Below are 23,519 nucleotides of genomic sequence, written 5' to 3'. Positions count from 1 at the left end.
CCAGTCAGATTTCCATGGTTGCCAATCTCTTCATACAACTGTATTTTAAAAGTTCACCACAATAAACTCCTGATTCCTTGCAATTAAATAAAATGTGGGTTATAGCACCTACCCACACATGAGTGTTTGTTAGATGCTCAGAAATGTCCTTGAAAAAAATTAAGATCCCTGTGCCTGCTGAATCAGAATTTCTGGGACTGGGCCAAGAATCTGTTTTTAACCTTAGATTTAATTTGAAAGAGAATTTAAAGGTCGGTCATGTGTTAGATGCAAGAGTGTCAGTGGGGTTCTGGTTTGGGCTGGGGGGCTGGGCTACTGACAGGTGTGAGGTGGAACTGCCCAACACCATTCAGTCCACACTGAAGCATCTACTCGGACAGACAGGTAAAGACAGACCCATCTTTTTATTTTTTATTCTCATTAAAACACACACACAAAAGTCAATGGCCATTTTATTGCCAAATTTCTGTCCAACTCCAGCTCTTCAGTTTCTTTGCACTGAGGAGTTCGCTTTCCCAGCTCTCTTCTTCTCCAGCCTTTAAACAGTGATGTATTCCTCAGAGTTCTCTCTCTAGACCATTATTACTCTTAAGCTATATATCTAAATGACCTCACAGTTTTAATGAGCACAGACTCATGGCGCTCCAGTGGTATGCTCTCTCAAGCTTCATATGCTATGACATGCCTGACAGACATACTCACCTGGATGTCAAAAAGAATCCCCAAAATCAAAGCGACTACTTAATGACATCACCAAGTACCTAGTCAACCACTCCAGAAGAGTCGAAATCACTTCGGCTCCTCCTCCTTCGGCTCCTCCTCCCATCACTAAAGCTAAAAATGGCTTCCTCCTCTTGTTCATCCCGAGTTTTGGCTGCCATATTTTCTCTCTACAGTGCTCTTAGCTAAAAGCCTAACCCCTTGAATCAGTGAGATGCAAGGTCATGGAGCCCACTCCTGCCCTTTCATAATTCAAACTTTGGAAGCTTGTTCACAGGCCATTAACACAGGACCACGTAGATGAAAGCCAAATGTATCACCTAAGATACAGATTTTAAGATAGGCAGAGCCATAAAACTAAGGAAACAGCTTCAAACTTTTTTCATACTAACTGCCACCCATTTCTTTCTATCCATTTATTATCCAAAATTTATTAATAAACACTCTGGGCTGGAATTTAGTGGTGCAATTATAAATAAGACACAGTTACTGCCCTTGGTTGGTTTAGTCACTAAGTCATGTCCAACTCTTGCAACCCCATGGACTGGGGCCCGCCGGGCTCCTCTGCCCATGGGCTTCTCCAGGCAAGAACACTGGAGTGGGTTGCCATTTCCTTCTCCAGGGGAACTTCCTGACCCAGGGATCAAACGCGGTTTAAGGAGACAGTAAAATCAAATAGGCAATTACAATATAGAGTGCGAAATGTGTTACAAGGGGCGGTACAGGTGCCGTGAGAGTCCCTGAGGGCAGAAGGTGGAGGAAGAGGACAGAGGAGGAAGGAGAGTGTGAAAGGGGGAGAGGGACTGTCAGTACCAAGTTCAGTCTGGAGGGCAGACAAACAGGTCAGAAGAGCCATGAAGGAAGATAAAGTCCTAGGAGTTCAAAAGTTAGATGATGCTTTTGGGGAAACTCAGGCAGCTGAGAAATAATGAGCATCCCAGCTAAGCTGAAGAGACAGAAGTAAATGGATCAGAAACGAAAAATAGGCACCATTTTATTTAGCGACTGATTATAAATGGAGGTTGAGGGAGGGAGTCAAGGATGGCTCCTCATGGCTATAGCAACCTGATAAAGAGTGGCACCTTTTAGTGAGACACCGACAAAAGCAGGTGAGCTGTTAGTATGCAGCAGGGGAAAAGGTAAGTTCAGTTTTAAGAAATCATGCATACAAGTCTGACCAACAGAAACAAGAGGGAAGGAACAAGACAGTTGCAACAGAAATTCAACAAGGATAAAGTTTTCTGGACAGAGATGATGATGTCTTTTTCCAGAATTTTCACGAGTATATACTGCATATATTACTATTATAATCAGAAAAAATGCACATAAAAGTAAAGAGCAATCACACATCCTACAGCAAAGCCATATAAAGAATTCTTTTCAGGGGACTTCCCTGGCTGTCCAATGGCTAGGATCTGTGTTCTCACTTCTGAGGGCTGGGGTTCAATCCCTGGTCAGGGAACTAAGATCTAACAAGCCAAGCTGTGCAGCAGAAACAAAAAAGTCCAGTTAGTGATGGAGATCCCCTGGTGCTCTGCTGTGAGGAACTGCAGCAGAGGAAGAGAGGAGAGTCAGAAATTCATGGAGCGAATGGCAGGTGGAAAAGTGAATGTTTGCAACTCTCTCATGAAGTCAGGCTGTAAATGATCTCTGTGCACAAACTGTTACTATAAGTCCTTTCCAGGAATAAAGTGAGATATAACAATGAATCAATTAAAACTTGATCAACTTTTCCTCCTCCAGTAAAGGCCAAAATCTTGCTTTCAAGTAATTCCAGTATTCTTTATCAATTCAATTTCTGATTTCAGCTCAAAAAAGCTGGAAAAAACTCTAACCCAAACAAACTGTACAATCTGAAAATGAAGCCATGGAAGAGAATTTAACTTTGCTTGGGGCGGGGGGCGGGGGGGGGGGGTGGGCGGAAATGCCTAGACAAATGTTAAGAGTCTAAAGAATCACACTAACTCCAGTCTACAGAGAAGTGAACTTGATCATGAGGAAATCAAATGGCAATATGGGAGTAGAGTGAGGAAAGGAACGAGATTTCCTGACATCAAAGGCCTGTTTTCTAACTTGTCGCTCTTAGTCTGTGGCCTTGCCTACCTAAACAGGTTGGAAGATAAGGCGTTTCCTTTTTCTTTCTACTTTATTCAAGTTTCAGGAATGCTAATTCCAAAGACGAGTCATTTATCAGTATAATAGGAGCTCCTCTTTATTTACAAAAGACTAGAGGAATAAAAAAGTGTTTTCCTTTAGAGGATGAAAAAAGTAGAGAGTAAATAAATCACTGTTTCTTTAAAAATGTAAATGCTTCCAGAGAACATCTTATTATGATGGCCTTCTTCACTGGACCATTACAGAAAGGATTAGCAGCTTCAGCAAAGTACTAAATGACTTTTGAAGCCCCACAGGTAGATGGTAGTAGAATTAAGATCAGAATTAGATAAGTCTCTTGGATCTATATTTTCTTTAAACAAAAATAAAAAATTAAAATCCTAGGTCCAATTATGACACAAATAAAATTAAATAATCTGCATCTATTCAAAGATCAGGAAGCAACAGTTAGAATTGGACATGGAACAACAGACTGGTTCCAAATAGGAAAAGGAGTACGTCAAGGCTGTATATTGTCACCCTGCTTATTTAACTTATATGCAGAGTACATCATGAGAAACGCTGGGCTGGAAGAAACACAAGCTGGAATCAAGATTGCCGGGAGAAATAACAATAACCTCAGATATGCAGACGACACCACCCTTATGGCAGAAAGTGAAGAGGAAGTAAAAAGCCTCTTGATCAAAGTGAAGGAGGAGAGTGAAAAAGTTGGCTTAAAGCTCAACATTCAGAAAACTAATATCATGGCATCGGGTTCCATCACTTCATGGAAAATAGATGGGGAAACAGTGGAAACAGTGAGAGACTTTATTTTGGGGGGCTCTAAAATCGCTGCAGATGGTGATTGCAGCCATGAAATTAAAAGACGTTTACTTCTTGGAAGGAAAGTTATGACCAACCTAGACAGCATATTTAAAAGCAGAGACATTACTTTGCCAACAAAGGTCTGTCTAGTCAAGGCTATGCTTTTTCCAGTAGTCATGTTTGGATGTGAGAATTGGACTGTGAAGAAAGCTGAGTGCCGAAGAATTATGCTTTTGAACTGTGGTGTTGAAGAAGACTCTTGAAGAGTCCCTTGGACTGCGAGGATATCCAACCAGTCCATCCTAAAGGAGATCAGTCCTGGGTGTTCATTGGAAGGTCTGATGCTGAAGCTGAAACTCCAATACTTTGGCCACCTGATGTGAAGAGTTGACTCATTGGAAAAGACCCTAATGCTGGGAAGAACTGGGGGCAGGAGGAGAAGGGGATGACAGAGGACGAGATGGCTGAATGGCATCACTGACTCGACGGACATGGGTTTGGGTAGACTCCAGGAGTTGGTGATGGACAGGGAGGCCTGGCGTGCTGCGATTCATGGGATAGAAAGAGTCGGACACGACTGAGCGATTGAACTGAACTGAACTGATTCAAAGATCTATTCAAAGAGCTTCTATCTTTCAAATTGGGATCAGTTTTTCTTAAGTGCCACATAAAACTTCTACTCAGAACTGTGATGATTTAAGCAGATGTGTCATAAGAAGCCACACTAACCTACAAGTATGTACAACTGCTTCTATGGCTATTACAGCAGAAAAAAATGCCAAGATCAGGAGGGTGTGAATACCGGCAGAGACTTTTTTTTAAAAAAAGACTCCCACTAACCTCTAAGCATTGATAGAATGCATCCAACTCTCAGTGTATCTTAACAACAAAACAGAACAAACTCTAAGCCAGAAAAGACCATATTTCTCAAACTGAGCTCCAAAATATTTGGGACTGGCTTTTTTTCAGGAGGGTGTTCACTCCTTTTTTTAAATACTGCCTAGAGTCACTTCATGGGAACTTTGAACTTCTCTCGGAAGGACTGATGGTTACTAGTGTATAATTTAATGGAAAAATCCTTTACTGTCTTTTAATATTATAGTTATTTTTCCTATTTCCAATATTTCTTACAGAAAACAAAGGAAGACTTCTATTCTTTTACATAATAAATTGTTACTTCTTTGAATCTGCTGGTGCTTTTTTAAAATTTTGAAACCAATCATTCTTCCATACCTATTTTATGTGAATTTATATTTTAAACCAATGGCAATTTTTTACATCATTTGCATATGCCATATATTCAAAGAAATAATCAGAGCATATGTCCTATTTGATTAAAATGTAACTTGGACATAAGGATGTCATCTTCTTTAGGGAATAAATGTTAGAGAGTCTAAGGCCAATCATGACCACAGTTTAAAAACCGATTAGGTGCCAAATAACATTTCATAGGAAAACAAATCAGAACAGCAACTAATTCGCAGGTGTAAATGCAGCACCCACACTGCGCTTGTCTGCCAGCGTCCTCACCACTCCATCCTGAGCCAGGCAACCTAACAGCCCACTGGGCACAGCTGGCCCATTAACACTGTTATAAACAACTAAGTTTTATTTTCAATTTTTATTAAAGTACAGCTGATCTACAACGTTGCTTTAGTTCTACTGTACAGCAAAGTATACCAGTTATACATATACATGTATCTACTCTTTTAGGTTCTTCTCCCATATAGGTCATTACAGAGTATTAAGAAGAGGTTCCTGTGTTATATTAGTTATCCTGTGTCCTTATTAGTTATCTATTTCTATATACTAAACCACTAAATTTAAAATTGGTTTATCCCTCAGGAAGGAGGAAAAAGGTAAAAATTCAGGATAACAAATATTAAAGCATCAAGCAAAATAGTTTGCTTCCATTATCAATGAAGACAAATGTTAAGATTCTTGTCAGTAATCCTGGGTGGAGGTGGAAGCAGGGAGGGGATTACTTGACCTACAGTGTTTATCAAAGAAAGAAGCCCAAATCTCAGTCCTGCCCAGCTGTTTTAGTAATTCTTCTCCCACATCCCTGTATAATTTGTTGAATCAAGACTGCAGTAGCAGTCTTCACTGGGTGGTCAAGGTGTTAAGAATTACCACGTGTAAAGAAATGAAGTTTATGATCAATAGAAAACAGAGAAAGTTGCTTTGGGGCTGTTATTGGAGCTTACCATAGCCGGTTTAAATACGGAAGTGAAAAATCAGTATTTTTCCAAGGGGAAACGTGAGAAATGTACACTACAGAAAGCCAATTGTTAGACACTGAGGAGACCAAATTGTTGTGTTACGACAAAAATCACATACTGGGTTTTATGTAGTTGTATAACACATCTCATATAAAACTTTTCTTTCAGTACACAAAGTAATCATGTTTACATTTAGCTACCTTCCAAAGGCCTGGAAGTAGCTAATGATCAACCAAACAGTATCAGAGTAACTTTTAATCCTACTAGCCAACACAAAAGGTGGGCAGAGGGGAGAAGAGAAAAAAAATATTATTACAGAAAATCTAAACTAAGAAACTCCAGTACTCTTGCCTGGAAAATCCCATGGACAGAGGAGCCTGGTAGGCTGCAGCCCATGGGGTTGCTAGGAGTTGGACATAACTGAGCAACTTCACCTTCACTTTTCACTTTCATGCACTGGAGAAGGAAATGGCAACCCACTCCAGTGTTCTTGCCTGGAGAATCCCAGGGACAGCGGAGCCTGGTGGGCTGCCGTCTGTGGAGTCACACAGAGTCAGACACGACTGAAGCAACTTAGCAGCAGCGGCAGCAAACTAAGAAAACACCTATGGCAATTCAGCACAAAATCTTACCCCAGTGGCTCAACAGTAAAGAATCCACCTGCAATGAAGGAGCCTCTGTTTCAATCCCTGGGTTGGGAAGATTCCCTGGAGGAGGGCATGGGAACTCACTCCAGTATTCTTGCCTGGAGAATCCCATGGACAGAGGAGCCTGGTGGGCTACAGTCCACAGGGTCACAAAGAGTTGGATATGACTGAAGCGACTGAGCACACACAAAACCAAGAAAACCTACTGCAATTCAGCAGAAAATCTTAAAAAGAGAAAAGAGCAATAGGCAGAAATCACTGGCAGGTCTTGTTTAGTCAAAGCAGCTCCATTATTTTCTATATACCAAAGTCAGCCAGCAAAAATAACATTGTGCTGTGAAATTTTTAAACCTAGCTACTCTCTATGCAAAGGTACTTTCTGTGACCTTCCTCAAAAAGCAGCTTTGGACCTGTTCAGACAACTGGGCAAAGGATAAGTTTATATAGAAGTCGATCTAGGAACTCTGTGGATATAATTTCACTAAGATGTAAGCTCCCAAGGACAGGGACCCTTGTCTACCTGGTATACCACTATTGCCCTAGAATTTTACTCAAAAAATGTTCGTTGAATTTGAATGAATGATGTATTCTACATTATACAGCCTGAATCTCGAAACCAGAGTGAGAATGTAACATCTGTCCCTACTGCACAAGCACCTCAACTGGATGGCTATTGCCTGTTGGATTCAACAAGGTATTAGTGGCAAGAAGAATGTGTGGCAAGTGTCTCAGAAAACAAAACTGCTATTTGTTAAAATGATTTATTATACTATTATTTTCTAAAGAGTTACCTAAAAATTAACTTACTAAAGATCCATCTGGAATACTATTGAAAAAATCAGGTTTTCTTCCCAATGCAGATATATATGAAGAATAAATTCAATCACACTTATCAGCTATGATTAGAAAGGGAATTCAGCTCACCTGAGGAGCACTGAGCTTGACAAGATGTGAAGGGAGTAAAGAAGAAAGTCAGTAAGAAAGTATTAAAGGAAACGCATTAGTTACCTAACATATTAGTTATCTGGTCACTTTTAGACTCACTGAAGAAAATCTCTCCTATTAACCCCACCACAGATGCTTTCATGAACTTCTTTGTGAGCTGCTCAGACCACTAGGCCTTAGATCAATCACTCTCCAGTTCACCAGTTTCAGCTTCTTGCTTTAAATGAAATATGAAAGACATGACTGGGTTTTTCTAAACAAATTAATTCTTTCCATAAGCAAACAAAAATACTCATATAATACATATTAATAGGAATATCTGGAAGGTCATCAAAGATATCAAGTGAGCCCCACAACCCAGTGAATAATACTCAAATGTAAAAATGCAGGTTCAGAAACAGGAGTTACTGTAAACTACAAAACTCAACAAAATCAGATCACCTTCCAAGCCTCCCTTCTACAATTTTACCAAAAAAAATGCACAATTTTGAAACCAAGGTCTTCAGTAAGTAACCCCACAGTTAACTACACTAAGTAGACATATCTTTGACTCAGAAATGATTTTTAATCAATCATATTTTTTGCCTAGAAAAGATTTTTTTAATTAATTGCATAAGCTCATTAAAAGAAATGACTTACATAAGCAAATAAGACTTTAAAACAGCAATTAATAATATACAAGTAGGCAAGTACACACTAATTACAAGGTATATTTATCCCTAATAATTATTTCTTGCTAGGAAATAACCACCAGTAAGCAATCTAAGACAATTTCATAACTGGATGAACTAGGTGGGTCTGAAGTCATCCTGAAGTAATCAGCTACCCTACACAGCATATAGTACATCTCAACACCAAATCATATACTATATATTAATCACTGCTACAAAGTCAGAGAAACAGAATATTAATTCAAAATAAAATGCCTAATTCATTAAATGCATTAAGTAAAATTTTATTTCCTGACGGGTTTTGATTCAAAATAAACAGAAGGAACGATAGATATCACCATTTTCCCAATTTTACTGAATTAATGGATCGAGGCAACGATCATCAGTAGCTGCTAACATTACAAAACTGAAACACAACCAGACATTACATACTCCTGATGGAGGAAAAAAGACACTTAAAAAAAATTCAGTTCTATTCTGGCCAATCCTTTAGCGCTAGTCTCAGAGAAAATACAGGAGACAGAAAAAATTAATATATATGTGTGCATGTATGTATGTAATTTTAAGTCCTCATCCCTTAGATATACATCCTGAAATCTTTTAAGCTTAAATGATACATTTTCAAAACAAAATGGGGGAAGGAATTCCCTGGTGGTCTGGTGGTTAAGACTTTGACTTCCAATGCAGGGGATGCGGAGCAGAAAAAAAAAGAACCAAAACACAAACACAGAAGCAATATTATAACAAATTCATTTAAAAATGGTCCACATCAAAAAAAAAAAGTCGGGGGGGGAGTGGTTCAGAGTACAGATCAAGCAAGATTGGCAATTAGATGACATATTATTGAAGCTGAGCAATAGCAAAGTGGGATTTATCATTCTATTGTTTCTGTATTTGTTCAGTTCAGTCACTCAGCCATGTCTGACTCTTTGCAACCCCCGTGGACTGCAGCACGCCAGGCTTCCCTGTCAATCACTAACTCCCGGAGCTTACTCAAACTCATGTCCATTGAGTTGGTGATGCCATCCAACCACCTCTGTATTTGTTACCTAACTGAATTTTCTCAGAATTACTGGTTTTTTAAAAGGAGAAATAAATAAATGGAAGCATCTGATAATGATGGATGGCTGAGTCCAGAAATGTCCATCATGCACACACAGTTGAACCTGCATACCCTCTGATTACAGGGAGAAAACTGGAATTCACAGGTTCCCTGGTTAGGGAGCTCTGCAGGGATTATTGTTAAATCCGTCCCGGATAAGCCCCAGGCTGTTTGATGCAGTACTCCTTCCTGGTTCAGACCCAGGGCACCAACCAACAGAAGTTCTTCATGCCCTTTACTGAAAACTGAACAGGAAATAAACCAGAAGGCACAAAAAAGATAAGAAAAGGAAGACAAACACACAGGCAGTCAAATAAAAAAGAACTGAAAGACAACAGTGGTCAAGACCAACCAACTCATTTCTCAAACAAATATGGCTGTCAGTCCCTCATTCTGTAACCTAGATGTGCAGCTTAATACCTGAATCTGCCTTGCAAAAAATGCTCTTAACTTTCACAACTTAAAAGAAAAATATAAATATTTAAATAAATACACATGAAATTTTGCTATTTAAAGATATCTTACTGCAAATTCTTTTCTAACAAGTCACCCCCCACATTCACTCATGGGGAAGGGGGAAATTACAGTATTAATATTAAAATATTAAAATTATTAATAATGTAACCATTGATATTTACTGAGTACTTAAGCTGCACACTATGGAGTTTGATTATATATGTATATGTATTAATTTCATCTTCAGGACAATTTTATGAGATACATAAAATTACTATTATTATTTATTTATCACCAATGTGGAAGTGAACCATGTGGAAGCTGACCAACTAAGTATAACAAATACTAAGTGCTAGGTCATTTTTTTTTTAGGCTTTGCCGCGTGGCACGTGAGGATCTTAGTTCTCTGACCAAGGATCAAACCTGTGCCCTCTGCAGTGGAAGCACGAAGCCCTAACCACTGGACTGCCAGGGAATTCCTGCTGGGTCATTTTTAAAATGTGCTTCATAATATTTTATATGAGGCCATGTATGTGTATATACACATATATTTATATGACAATTAGTAAAACAATCAAATGATTTGTCTACAAGTCACTAAATGGTCTGTACACAGGTTCCTAATTACAAGTACAGTGTATTTACAACTGTCACAGACCACAGTCACTTTAAGTTCATTTTAACAGAAATGTTTCTCTTGCCCAGGAAATAATCAAAGACCCAAAGATAACTGAACATACACAGATCCAAGCTGAACAAAAAGCCAAAGGAAAAGCATTACATATCATCAGCTCCTTAAGAGTACATCCCTGTCTGAGATTTCATAAACCCCTCATTGGGTCAAGTACAAATCACTCTACACAAAGGGATTCTAAGAAAAATGCCAGAATTATTCTACAATAGCATCCTCGTCTCCCACATCTTCATCAATCTGGACTCCAAATACAGGGGCAAATAATGTTAAGGAACGCCTCTGAATGAAAACACCTGCCCTTCGGGGTTGTACCAGATCATTAACGGATCCATCTAACTTGCTAGTGGGACACCCAGTTTGACAAGGCAACCTCCCCACTCAGGGGACTATTTCATAATCTTAGAAATAAGCCCCAAATTCCACCTTACCTCCCACAAGAAAAGTTGTGCCACATGATCTCCTTGTTTCTCTACAAAGCCTCAACATCTTCTCAGTCATCTAAGGTTGACAACTCAGCACAGTGGTTCTCAAATTTCTTGGAACCTGGGTCATTTTCAGAATCTGAGAAAAGGTCTGAGTTCTCTGCCCCAGAAAAATGCCAGAATATCCACAAAAACAACTCTGGACTGAATTTTTGGGAAATCTCGGGCTTATGATTAAATAGCTGCTGCTCTGGCTCCTCCTCCTCCTTTTCCCTTCACCTTCACAGTAGCCATCTGACCTTTCTTCCCACCTGTCAGTATCTTTATCACTCTTTATCCAGAGAAATACTGAAGCCAAACTGGGTCCCTACCTGCCCAGGTCTCATCCACAGCTTCACCTCTACCCACCAATGGTTACTATAAGCCTTGTTTGAATTCTCAGAATACTCTCTTGGGACACTTACCGTGTCTACCTTGCCTCCATCTCCCCTACTACACTTAAGCTCCTGAAAGGTAAGAATAATCTTACTCCTTTCTGTATCTCTTATAGAGCATGCAGCTAAGTGCCCTGCACATAGCAAACATGAATGTCAAGCCTGAGGACTTAAAAGAAGTCAGCCAATCAGCATAACCTCTTAACTGGAAGGTTAGGCGTGTCTGATTAATCAATGCTTGGGCAGCCCAGGAAGCTGATGCAACTAAGCAGCTCCACCCATCATTTCCTGATCTAGCACCCTGCTCTCTCAGAGATGGGGGTATGTGAGGTGGAGACTCAGAGGCTCTCCAGCCCATGGTCAGTTTTCTGCAAAACAAAAAGTAGCTGGGCTTGAGCAGCAGCATTTTTCCAGCACTCTAGTTACCTAAAACATTCTTATGCAGTATCAGCTTTTAAAGAAAATCCTGCTCACCAGCCATGCACAAACACACATTTCCATATACTGTCACTTTAGCTACAATAAAAACTTTACATGTTACTAAGAACCTCCAGAACAGAACAATCTAGATATGCAGGCATTCAGCTATGAGTTAGGCAACCTTCTTCTCATTTTCAAAGCCCCAATCACATCCTTTAAATACTAAAATATACAGATTCTAAGTTTCAGTAAGAAACACTGTGAAGTCTCCACATGATTCTTTAGGATATTAAACACAGTTGTCTAAGGTCATGTTTATATATAGATTTAAAAAAAAACAAATATCAGTGTTAACAAAACTGATGATAAACAGGCTCCTGCACATCCAAACTAGAAAGAGGACACAAAGAAATTTTTAAAGCTTCCATCTTTAAGGTATATAAAAGCATAAACTATGTCCTATTATAATGTTTTGGTTTTTTCTGTGTAAGTTATGTATATAATATATATATATATATATGACTTACACAGAAATATATATAACTTACACTAAAAAAACACCATAATGCTTTAATTACTTCAATAGAAAACCCTAACTTCCCTGGTTCTAAATTAGTTAGATAAAGCATGCAGAGTTCACACCCAGAACCTTGAGGTACTTCAATTATTAACAAAGCAAACCACAAAGGAAAACCTGATCAGATTTCAGTGTGGGTTAAATAGATGCAAAACTACAGATACCAAACAGCAAAGCCAAACAAAATTCTCTCCCCTAAATTTTTATTAACAAGCTTATTCCTCTGTCCTACTGCCCAATCTTATACACAAGATTTTTAGTACAATAACATAACAGTAATCTTAATTCACAAACTGCTAGAATTTGTGACTCATTGGTATAATTCTTGCTTTCCATCCTCAAAGCAGGATCCTACTCGCTAGGCAAGATGGCCCTGTAGCTAACAAACCAATCCATCGGAAAAAAGAAAACAAACATCCTTCCTAAACAAAACAGCACCTGAGCAGCAAGGAACGTTTTGTATCTACAAAGCACTTTCATAAGCATCTCACTGAGCCCTCTTTCTGTCCCTCAGCTTATGTGCATGTTGGGGCCTTTGAGCCAGCTGCTCCTTCTTTCTCCCCGATCTCTGCATGTCCACCTATCCCCTTGAGGTCCTCATGTCACCACAAACTTCATATTCCTCAGTGTTTCTGTACTTCACAGCCTGCAACCACTGTGCCAAAAAGGAGATAGAAGCCCAGAAACTGAAACCTGCTGAAGATCACAGTAGTGATGTAGTCATTACCTCAGAGGTCAACATCTGATATGCTAAAAATTTAAAACATCATATTTTAAGTTATAAAAGATTTAAATAAATAAAGAGGCTCGCCGAGTTCTCTTTATGAAAACATTCTTCAATATGTTTTACTTCAGGAACTGACAGTCCCATCTTGTATTAAACCCTTCCCTCCCAGTTTTAAGACAATCTAAAAAAGCTCTGTATCCAAAACATCTTCTACAGTGATTAGCAAAGAACTAAAAATTTCCCAGGGGCAAACCAAAAGCTAACATGCATCACCTGGGAGAGGTGATAGTGCTAAGCCCAGGTCCAACTATAAGCAGACACTTTGGTGGTGGTGGTGTAGTCGCTAAGTCATGTGCAACTCTTGCAACCCCATGGACTGCAGCCCACCAGGCTCCTCCATCCATGGGATTCTCCAGGCAAGAATACTGGAGTGGGGTGCCATTTCCTTCTCCAGGGGATCTTCTTGACCCATGGATTGAACCTGGGTCTCCTGCATTGCAGGCAGACTCTTTACCGACTGAGCTACAAGGGAAGATAGTAGATATTTTAAAATCAGCCTATTCAGGACTTTCCTGGTGGTCCAACGCTTAGTAATCAGCCTGCCAATGCAGGGGACACAGGTTTGATTCTTGGTGTGGGAAGATTCCACGTGCAAAGAGGCAACCAGGCCCACAGACCTAGAGCCCATGCTGTGCAGCAAGAGACGCCACCGCAATGAGAAGACCTCACACCACAGTGAAGAGAAACCACTAGAGAAAGCCTGCGTGCAGCAGCGAACACCCAGCACAGCCGCAAACAAGTGAATAAAAGTCAACACTTCTTTTTCTTTAAAAAAAAAACACACCTCTGTGGAGTGTTGCACACACAATGAATGTCCTCATGCCGAGTGACATTCACTCTAATTCTTACTTTTACTCAGCGGAATGTTTGTGTGAGAAAAATATTAAAACACTAACGCATGATTAAACAGAACATTCTTCAGTTCCTGAATTCGCTTGGAAAATAATTATTTAATACCTACAGATATGCTCCAATATGTCTGAAACTCTAATTCAAAATGAAAGCCAAACAATGTTAACAAAGGTTTCAGCAGCAGTTCAAATGGAGAAAAAGTAGTGTGTGAGTAACCACAGTATCTTTAAAACATGACAAACACAAAAGAATCTGCAGACTGAATGGCAGCATTTGTACTGCATGTGTCAATTTAGTTTCCAAACTTTATTCAAAGTAACATCAAAAAAATACTGAAGTATTGTATACATTATGAATCTATTTTCTCTTGACAGTTACGTAAATCGAGAAGCATACAAAGTTTACTAGTTTTGTTCATGTATATTTAATTATATTATAATGTAAAAAAATTTTCAATTCTACTCATACTGAAGGGTCTCAATAAAGTTCTTCCTTCAGATGGTATTCATACGTTCTTCAAATTTACAAGATACTGTTCCCAAGACCAGAAGTTATACAGTGAAAAAGAGGATGACAACAGCATAGAAAAAACTGTTAATGTATTTGTAAGTATATACCACAGTGATTTGATTAAAACTACAAAAAAGGCTGGCCCATCCTTATCCAGATGGGCAACACTGGTGATGCACTCAAACTGCTACTTTCTAGAGGGGCATAAAGAAAGAGGGCCCCTTAGAGGATTTTCACCAATCTTAAACATAAAAAATTCATCTTTGGTGAATTTTCTTCCATTTCACAAGTATAGAACCATTTCTAGTCTCTAATTGACTGTTCAAGTAATTATTTCTGGGCTTCCCTGGTAGCCCCATGGATAAGAATCCACCTACCAATGCAGGGGACGCAGGTTTGATCCCTGATCTGGGAAGATTCCCATGCCAAGGAGCAACTAAGCCCATGTGCCACAACTACAAAGCCTCGCTCTAGAGCCCGGGAGCGGAAACTACTGAAGCGGGAGCGTCTTACAGCCTGTGCTCTGCACCAAAAGCAGCCACCGCCATAAGCAGCCCGCGCACCTCAAGGAAGAGAAACACCCACTTGCCGCAATCAGAGAAAGCCCACGCAAAGCAACAAAGACCCGGCACAGCCAAAAATAAACACAATTTTTTTTAAAGGGTAATTATTTCTCCTTCTATTCAAATCTTACAGTTTGAAAGCTAAGTTGTAGAAGAGATCTTTCAATAATTCACTCAGTATTACTGAGCATGTATTGAGCATGTACCAGGAAATATTTCAGAAGTTGCGGGTATAACACTGGGCAAGTACAAAAATCCTCCTTCTCATAAAACCTGTGTTCTAGGTGGGAGAGATGAATAAAACACATACGATACAAAAAGGTAAATATGAAGGGAAATGGAAGCAAGAGGTATATGCATCTTGCACTAATAATATATTCAGGCATAAAAAAAGTGAAGTCGCTCAGTCGTGTCCGACTCTTTGCGACCCTGTGGACTGTAGCCTACCAGGCTCCTCCCTCCATGGGATTCTCCCTCCATGAGATTCTCCAGGCAAGAATACTGGAGTGGGTTGCCATTTCCTTCTCCAATGCATGCATGCATGGTAAGTCACTTCAGTCGTGTCCGACTCTGCGCGACCCCACAGATGGCAGCCCACCAGGCTCCTCTGTCCACAGGATTCTCTAAGCAAGAATACTGGAGTGGGTTGCCATTTCCTTCTCCAAGAAACAATAGGCGCACATACAAAAACTGCACTCAGTTGATGCCAGCAGCATAGGGCACACACACACGCACAGAACTCAAACATCTTTTTTAAAACTTTTAAAAAACACATGTCAAGCACATGCACCATCTGTGCTGTTTTCCTGGAAATCTGAAACATTCTGCCCAAGTTAGCTATGATACCTCAGGGCTCCTCAAACAGTCTGGGAACTAACAGTCTAAGCTCCCCCCAACCCCAGGGGTAAGTGGTTAATAAATTAACCAATACACTGTGCAAAGTGGCTAGCCCCAACCTTTCTGCAGGACTCCAGATTTGTAAACTGACTATTTGAAATCTCTACCTGGATATCTAATAAGCATCTCAAACTTTCCCTTTTTCCTGATATAACAATTAAACTTATGCTTTTGGGGGGTCATTATTATCCATACAGAAAATTATTTGGCTAGTCTAAAATGAATTATACTTGGATTTTCCTAAGCTCTTTAATTCTACTCATAAGCTAAAAGATTAGATAAAATCAGGGTAGATGTTTCAGGCAACAAATTTCAAATCACAATCTATCTTTTTTTCTTCCCACCAACCTTCTTCTCAGATCTTAGCTTTAAACCAATTGTTCAGGAAAATCTCTAAAGACATAGGCCCCAAACAACGTTGTCCCATAGAAAGATCTAAGACAAGGCACTTCAAAATCTAACCACAAGATGTTTATACCAAAGATTACCTGTGGCCCCCACCTACACAATTTGGCCCAAATCCAAAAAACACTTTTTGGTGATTAACCCTGGTGGCCGAGTGGTTAAGACTCAGCTCCCACTAAAGGGGTAGCAAATTTGATCCCTAGTCAAGGAACTAAGACCCTGCATGCTATGTGGTGCATCAAGTAAAAAGTAAATATCACTTCTAACCTTCACATCCTTTGATTCTCTAGTCCCTTAGACCTTCTCTACCAGTCATCTTCAATGTGGACTAGAGGGTGGAGTGTGGTAATCATATTAATGAGCCTTATTAACAGGAAGCTACTTGATCATCCTCAGGCAGAAAGTAGAGCCCACCAGGATTTATTTGGAAGTCTTCGTAATGTGATAGAGCCTCTCAACTCCAGATTTTAGATTTTACTTCTTCTCCTTTGCAAACTACCTCAGCTGTATTTCGTGCATGCCGAGAATGTTTAGACACACCTTGAGCAGGCCTGCAGTCTCACCTATGAAAAGGTATTTGGATTGTTTTTAAGTCCTTTTGAAAAGTAATGGAGTTGGCTCCTTGTTACTAGGGTGATGACAGCCCTAGAAACAGATATAATTTCCAAATGAAAATTCAAAGCATTCTGTAGCTTTGTTTTTTTAATCAGGAATGAGGTAGGAGGAGCAGCAGAGGCAATTATGGAGTATATTTATAAACATGTAAAGGAGTATGTTTCTTAACTCTGAATAACAAGATTTTAAATTGTTTAATTTACAGGAAAAAATGAAGGGAATAAGAGGACTGAAGAAAATAAACATCTGTTGTTGTTGTTCAGTTGCTAAGTTGTGTCTGATTCTTTGCGACCCCTCAGACTGTAGCATGACAGGCTTCCCTGTCCTTCACTATCTCCTGGAGTTTGCTCAAACTCGTGTCTGTTGAGTTGATGATGCCATCCAACCATCTTTTCCTCTGTTGCCCCCTTTGCCTCCTGGCCTCAATCCTTCCCAGCATGCTAGAGTGTATGTTAACATGTATAGCTCTACACCATCACTGAACTTGGCACTACAGAAATGTCCAGAATAGAGGTTGTCAGATTGGTTTTCAGACCGGTCTGAACGGGAAGAAAACTCCACTGAAGTACCCAAGAATCAACCAAAGCACCAGTATTATAGCACCAAGCCTAACGCTTCCAAAACATTAACAGTTTAAAGGAGAGATGCCACATCTCAATTAAAAGAAAATAATATTCCAGCACCTATTCTTGATTCTAAAAAAAAGTTCTTAGCAAACTAGGGAGAGAGTAAAAGTTTATCTTAATAAAAGGAATCTACCAGAAATTTACAGAAAATAGCATACACATTAGCAAAACATTAAAAATATTCCCTCTCAGAATCAAGAATAAAGATGCCAGCCATATTACCAAAAAAAAAACAGATTGAAACATTCAAGGAAAAGACAAAAATCTGTCATTATTTGCACACTACATGTTAAGGGGCTTTCAAATTAAACAATCAAATTAAAAACTATTTGGTTTAATAGTACAAAAACTTATCAAAGATCAAAATTAAAAACAAAAAACACTTTAAAAAGAGTTACCACATGACCCAGCAATTCAACTGCTACAAGTATGTACCCAGAAGAGGTACTTAAAAAAATACTGTGCACAAGTTTATAGCAGCACTACACTTGAATAGCCAAAGGGGAAAACAACCCAGATTTCCACCAATGGATGAATAGATAAATCATAATATAAACAAATAATGGATCATTATTTAATAATTGATACAGGTCCAATCCCTGATCTGGGAAGATCCCACAAGCCACAGAGCCTGTGTGTGCAGGAGTACCAAATCGCTTCAGCCACGTCTGACTCTTTGCAACCCTATAAACTTGTAGCCCACCAGGTTCCTCTGTCCATGGGATTCTCTAGGCAAGACCACTAGAGTGGGCTGCCATGCCCTCCTCCAGGCGATTTTCCTGATTCAGGGGTCAAACCCAAGTCTCCCGCATCGCAGGCAGATTCTTTACCATCTGAGCCACCAGGGGAGCCCCAACTGCTGAGCCTGTGCCCCAGAGCCTGGGAGCAGCAACTGCAGAGCCTGCGTGCCGCAGCTCCTGAAACCACACACCCGCGAGCCTGTGCTCCGTAACAAGAGAAGCCACTGCCGCAAGGGACCAGCGCACCACGCCCGAGAGAGCAGCCCCCACGCACCGCAACCAAAGAAAAGCCTGGACTTCCTTGGTGGTCCAGTGGTTAAGAATCTGCTTCCACTCCAGGGTGTGCAGTTCCATTCCTGGTTGGAGAACTAACATCCTGCATGCCACACGGTAAGGCCAAAATAAAAAAATTTTTTTTTAAAAGGTGAACCTTATGGTATGTGATTCTTATCTACATTTAAAAAGTAGATGGAAAAGAACAATCAGTAAGATCTGAGGTGAGAAAAACATAAAAACTTTAAAAAAAATATGCTAAGACTACAGGAACCAAAAAAGTATGGAAGGAGAGGAGAAACACATAAGGAGTTCAAGAAAACAGCAATCTAAATGATTAAAGACGCACAGTGAGTGGAAAAGCAGAATGTCTGAATAAACTGAGAAAACCAAATATCTGAGTAAAAAGGTAGATGCCTACTACACCATAAAAACATAAAAGTGCCAGACTGAATAAACTGCAAAATTTAATACTGTCAGTTATGAGAAATGATTTTAAAGTCTTAGTGGGAAATAATTCCTTACCTAAGCAAGAGACAAAACACTGAAATATCTGACTAAATACAAATTTTAAGTATCTACTTGGGGCAAACACACCATAAAGTTAAAGACAAGCGAAAGACTGGGAGAATATACACACAAAAGGTTAATTTCCATGACATTAAATATTTCACCTAGGTCAATGGGGGAGGGACAAAGTGTCACTATTTTAGCAATATTTTAGCATAATGGTATAAAACAAAAATGAAAAGACTATAGTCTGCAAAATACATGGAAAGGTATACAATGCCCAGCAAACTGGATGTTTTGGAAGGTGAGTTAGGGACATGTGTTTTTTCACATCTATTTTCAATGTTGTTTGAATTTCTGACCACGGAATGCTAATTTTATAATGTCAAAATAATTTTTTTTTTTTTGAGATGCTCAATAAAGGTTTATTACATTAAAAATACATCACTGGGCCTCAGGCACTCAGGGCTCAAACCCATGGGGCCACCACCTCTGAATGTGGAACACACAAAAAGCAGCAGCGGCTGAGGTGCCAGCTCAGGCTGTGGCCTACCTGGCAAACTCCTATGTGCCCTGTCTCAGTCAAGATAATTTTAGAAGGAAAGTCTGAAAGGCAAAACTTGAAGTAGATGAGGGCCACTGAAGGATTTTTTTAAAGGGAAGTATAGCATGGTTGGATTAGTTTTTCTGACAAATCCCTGGAACAGCTTTACAAAGAATGGCTATGAAAAGCACCAGTTTGGAAATATGACTCGTAATGATTCATTTCTCTATTCAACAAATGCTGAACACTTATTGGGGCTCGGCACTGAGCTAAGCATTGGGACCAATTATAAATGTTGCAAGTTGTCTCAGCAAAAGATCAAGTATGCTAGATATATTATACTTTGTGCACTGGTATAAGGGATGTAAGGCACCATTTGAAAGGCATCTGTGGATAATATTCTTCTGATACTCCTTATTTTACAAGAGGACCAGATATTCCTGATAATATAATCCATTTTTTGACAACTCGAAAAAGCAAGAAGTCCATATCAGCCTGTTCCTACAAGTAACTGTCTTGTTTTCAAGATTCTCTGACTTGATAAAGCCCATGTTCTAAAAATCTTTGAATAAAGAAATTTCAAAGCCACCCCTGGTCATTTTCTCCATATCTTTTTTTTTTTTTTTTGATTCCTTGGTTTTGTCAAAAGATGACTAAAAAAAGAGGACACAATATTAAGAGTTAACCCAAAGGAAAAACATTTTAGTGACTCATATTAGAGATATTTTTAATTGTGATTTAATCTGCATTGGTTTCTTTTTACAGTTGACATGTTCCCATTTTATCACACCCATCTGCTATTGCAACAGCAAGCCAGTTTTAACAAAAGACCATGACTATACATAAAAAATGTTTTAAACTTTCTCATCTTAAAATACATTTTTCAAAAGTGTCCACCAAGTGAAGGCAGGCATGAAAAAAAAAAAACAAAAAACTCTGCTGGTAACTGACAAACAATTCATCCTACCATTTATCTTTCATGTTTAGTCGCTCTGTGACCCTTTGGACTGTAGCCCGGCAGGCTCCTCTGTCCATGGGATTTTTCACGTGAGAATATTGGAGTAGATAGCCATTTCCTCCTCCAGGGGATCTTCCCAACTCAGGGATGGAACCAGCAGGTCCTGCACTGGCAGCTTCATTATCACTGAGCCATTGGAAAGGTCCCACCATTTAGCTTAGGGTATGTCAAAAACACGAGAGGTGTGGCAGCAGCTCCAAGTTATACCACTACCTGAGAGCTAACTGCTTAAATATTTGGGGCTGAGGCTTCTGGTTAAGCAGGCAATGACCATCACCTTGACAAAGTCAACTGCCTGAACGAGCTTTTCTTAAAGGTACCGTAATGCTACCACAATTCTCCCCAAACCATGCCAACAAGGTCCCCCATTTTTATAACTCCTGTCTCAAATGCATGCTGTGGGCAATGCCAAGCAAAATGCACGTCAGTTTCTGAGGAAGTGATTATGGCAAGCATGACAGTCAAGACCTAGATACCCCAAGGCAGTTCCAACTTCACAGTATTTTATTGTTTTCACATAAGATGCCTGTTTAAATATGTTAGTCAGGATGGTTTTCACCCTAACTTTATTTTTATTTACTGTTTTACTTTGCCCACGCTGGGTCTTCACTGCATTGCCTGGGCTTTTCTAACTGCTTCATGTGGTCTTAGTTGCTCTGCTACATGTAGAATCTTAGTTTCCCAACCAGGAATTGAACCTGCATCCCCTGCATTAGAAGGTGGATTCTTAACCACAGGACAAGTCCCTCAAGATGACTTAAGTTATACTTGTGAAAGACTTTTTAATAAGAATAAAGTTCAAACCCCAGAAAAAAATCTTTTCAGACTCTTGGTGGTGCATACTCAGTTATGTCCAACTCTTTGCAACCCTTTGGACTGTAGCCTGCCAGGCTCCTCTGTCCATGGGATTTTTCAGGCAAGAATACCAGAGTGGGTTTTCATTTCCTTCTCCCAGGGATCTTTCCAATCCAGGGATCGAACCCGAGTCTCCTGCACAGGCAGAGTCTTTAATGCTGAGCCATCAGAGAAGCCTCAGACTCTCTGTAAAAAACATATAATCATATGGAAAAAACCTGGCCTAATCCCCAAGCCATCCAGAGAAAGAGCAGCATTTCTTCCCAGACCGATCACCAGAAATTACAATGGATTTTAAAAAACAAAAACTCCTTTGCCAAGAGGAGAAGTGGACAACAGAGGATGAGATGGTTGGATGGCATCACTGACTCGATGGACACAAGTCTGAACAAATTCATGGAGACAGTGAAGGACAGGGAAGCCTGGTGTGCTGCAGCTCCTAAGGTCGCAGAGTCAGACCTGGTGACTGAACAACAAATAACAACAAAAAAACCCCAGTCAACAGCACATACAAAGTGACTGACCTCTATCTCATAAACAGAGGGGGGAAATCCTCTAGTTAAAAACACAAGAGACGATGAGGCAAGGAGAAAACACTGAAGACTGAAAAAGGGGGCAATAAGCGGCACTTACCAGAGCCCTCTGAGTAGGAATATTTAACAACTGGCTATTGCTATAACCATCTTCACAGCTTTGAAAAAGAAGGTTCACCTAGACATCTAATCTAATTTCACATGCAGAGCGTCAAAGATTTATTCCTTTTACATCCCGTCAGATATCTGTTCCTTTTAGCCACAACTGTCACTGCCCTGAGCCACACAAAAAAATTTTTAATATATGTAAATAGCTGCATTCCTTGAATCTAAAAGGAAGTGTCTGAGAGGCCCACAACTCCCTTCTGAGAGATTACAAACAATTTCTTTCACTTTAGTTGCTACACTGGTATCTGAACACCTTTCAACTCTTGCCTTACCCAAAAGATAACCATCAATAGACAAAGGAGAAATTAGTGGACCATGGGGTGGCCTGGTGTAAAATTAATAGTAATGAGAGTCTAACCAACCCAAACACATCAAATCTAATGGGGAGAGGAGGGCACTGAATTTGAGCAGAAGTTAACAGGGGAGACAAAGTCATAAAATTGGAAGACTCACTACATGAGGGAGCAATAAACGTTTGCCACAGAGTAGATAAGGTGACCAGGTTGCCAGATCCAGCCACTTGATGGGCAACTGGAATGGCTACAGAATCTAGGACAATTAAGTACTATGGTTCCAATTCTCTGTAATACCAAACTATATGACCTAAAACTTCCCTGTATTTCTGTATGTCCCCGCACACCCATATTAAAAGCTAATAACATCTACTTACATATGGTTACTTCTTTTTGGAAATGAAAAATATTCTAGAATCAGCAGAATCTTTTCCTGACTGCATTTATGCAGGATCTGCAAATCAGGAGGCTGACTAAGCCTACTGAGAACTCCCTTAAATTGTTGAGTCTACTTACCTAATCTTTTTTTTCCCCCAAGAATTAGATGCCAGACTTCTGGGTAAGGATGATGGACTAAACACATAGCTATTCACTGATCCTTCCCAGAACACCAAGGGATTCCTTTTCTTTTTTTTTAATATGAAAACCCACAGAGATAAAGAGAACTGAAGATTACAGCCACAAATTTTTGAAAGCTGGAAAATAAATGGTTAAGAGGTCAAAGACCCAAGAAAACTGAATCCTAAGGTAAGCATCACGACTGAGTGACTGAACTGAACTGAAGGTAAGCATCAAGGAATAGACCTCCAAAAGGTTCAGTAGGGATAAATGGGAAGAATTAATAAAAAATCTTTCTGAAATGCAATTCTCAGATACCCTTTCACTCCCTCAGGCAGGCAGATAAATGCCTTTCCTTCACCCATGCAACACTGAAAGTAATCTAAGGAGGTTTATGAATAAACAGGTTTACACGGACTGGAGATCACTAAGTACGGTGAAGACAGTTTAAGCTAACATATGTACTAGATTCTAGTCCCCAGTATGTTGATAAACAAATGTATAACAACTGGCTGGGGTCTGGGGAGCAGAGGAAGAGGGGAA

The 23,519-nt window shown here is 39.7% G+C and overlaps 1 protein-coding gene across 6 annotated transcripts in view; it reads right to left on the bottom strand.

Moving 5' to 3' along the window:
* Positions 1-23,519, bottom strand: part of FBXO34 (F-box protein 34) — a 71,332-nt gene that overhangs the window by 6,000 nt on the left and 41,813 nt on the right. The window contains exon 1 of one of the 6 annotated variants that reach the window (XM_020890253.2): positions 11,263-11,285. The exons of the other annotated variants lie outside the window; for them this stretch is intronic. The gene's annotated coding sequence lies outside the window, so the exon portion shown is untranslated. Of the gene's footprint in view, positions 1-11,262; positions 11,286-23,519 lie in introns of those variants that run through there. 6 annotated transcript variants of the gene reach the window in all.

The sequence above is a fragment of the Odocoileus virginianus genome, chromosome 6, assembly GCF_023699985.2.
Source record: "Odocoileus virginianus isolate 20LAN1187 ecotype Illinois chromosome 6, Ovbor_1.2, whole genome shotgun sequence".
NCBI lineage: Eukaryota > Metazoa > Chordata > Mammalia > Artiodactyla > Cervidae > Odocoileus > Odocoileus virginianus.
Note: the sequence above shows the minus strand (reverse complement) of the source record. Positions and strands in the feature narration are given on the sequence as shown.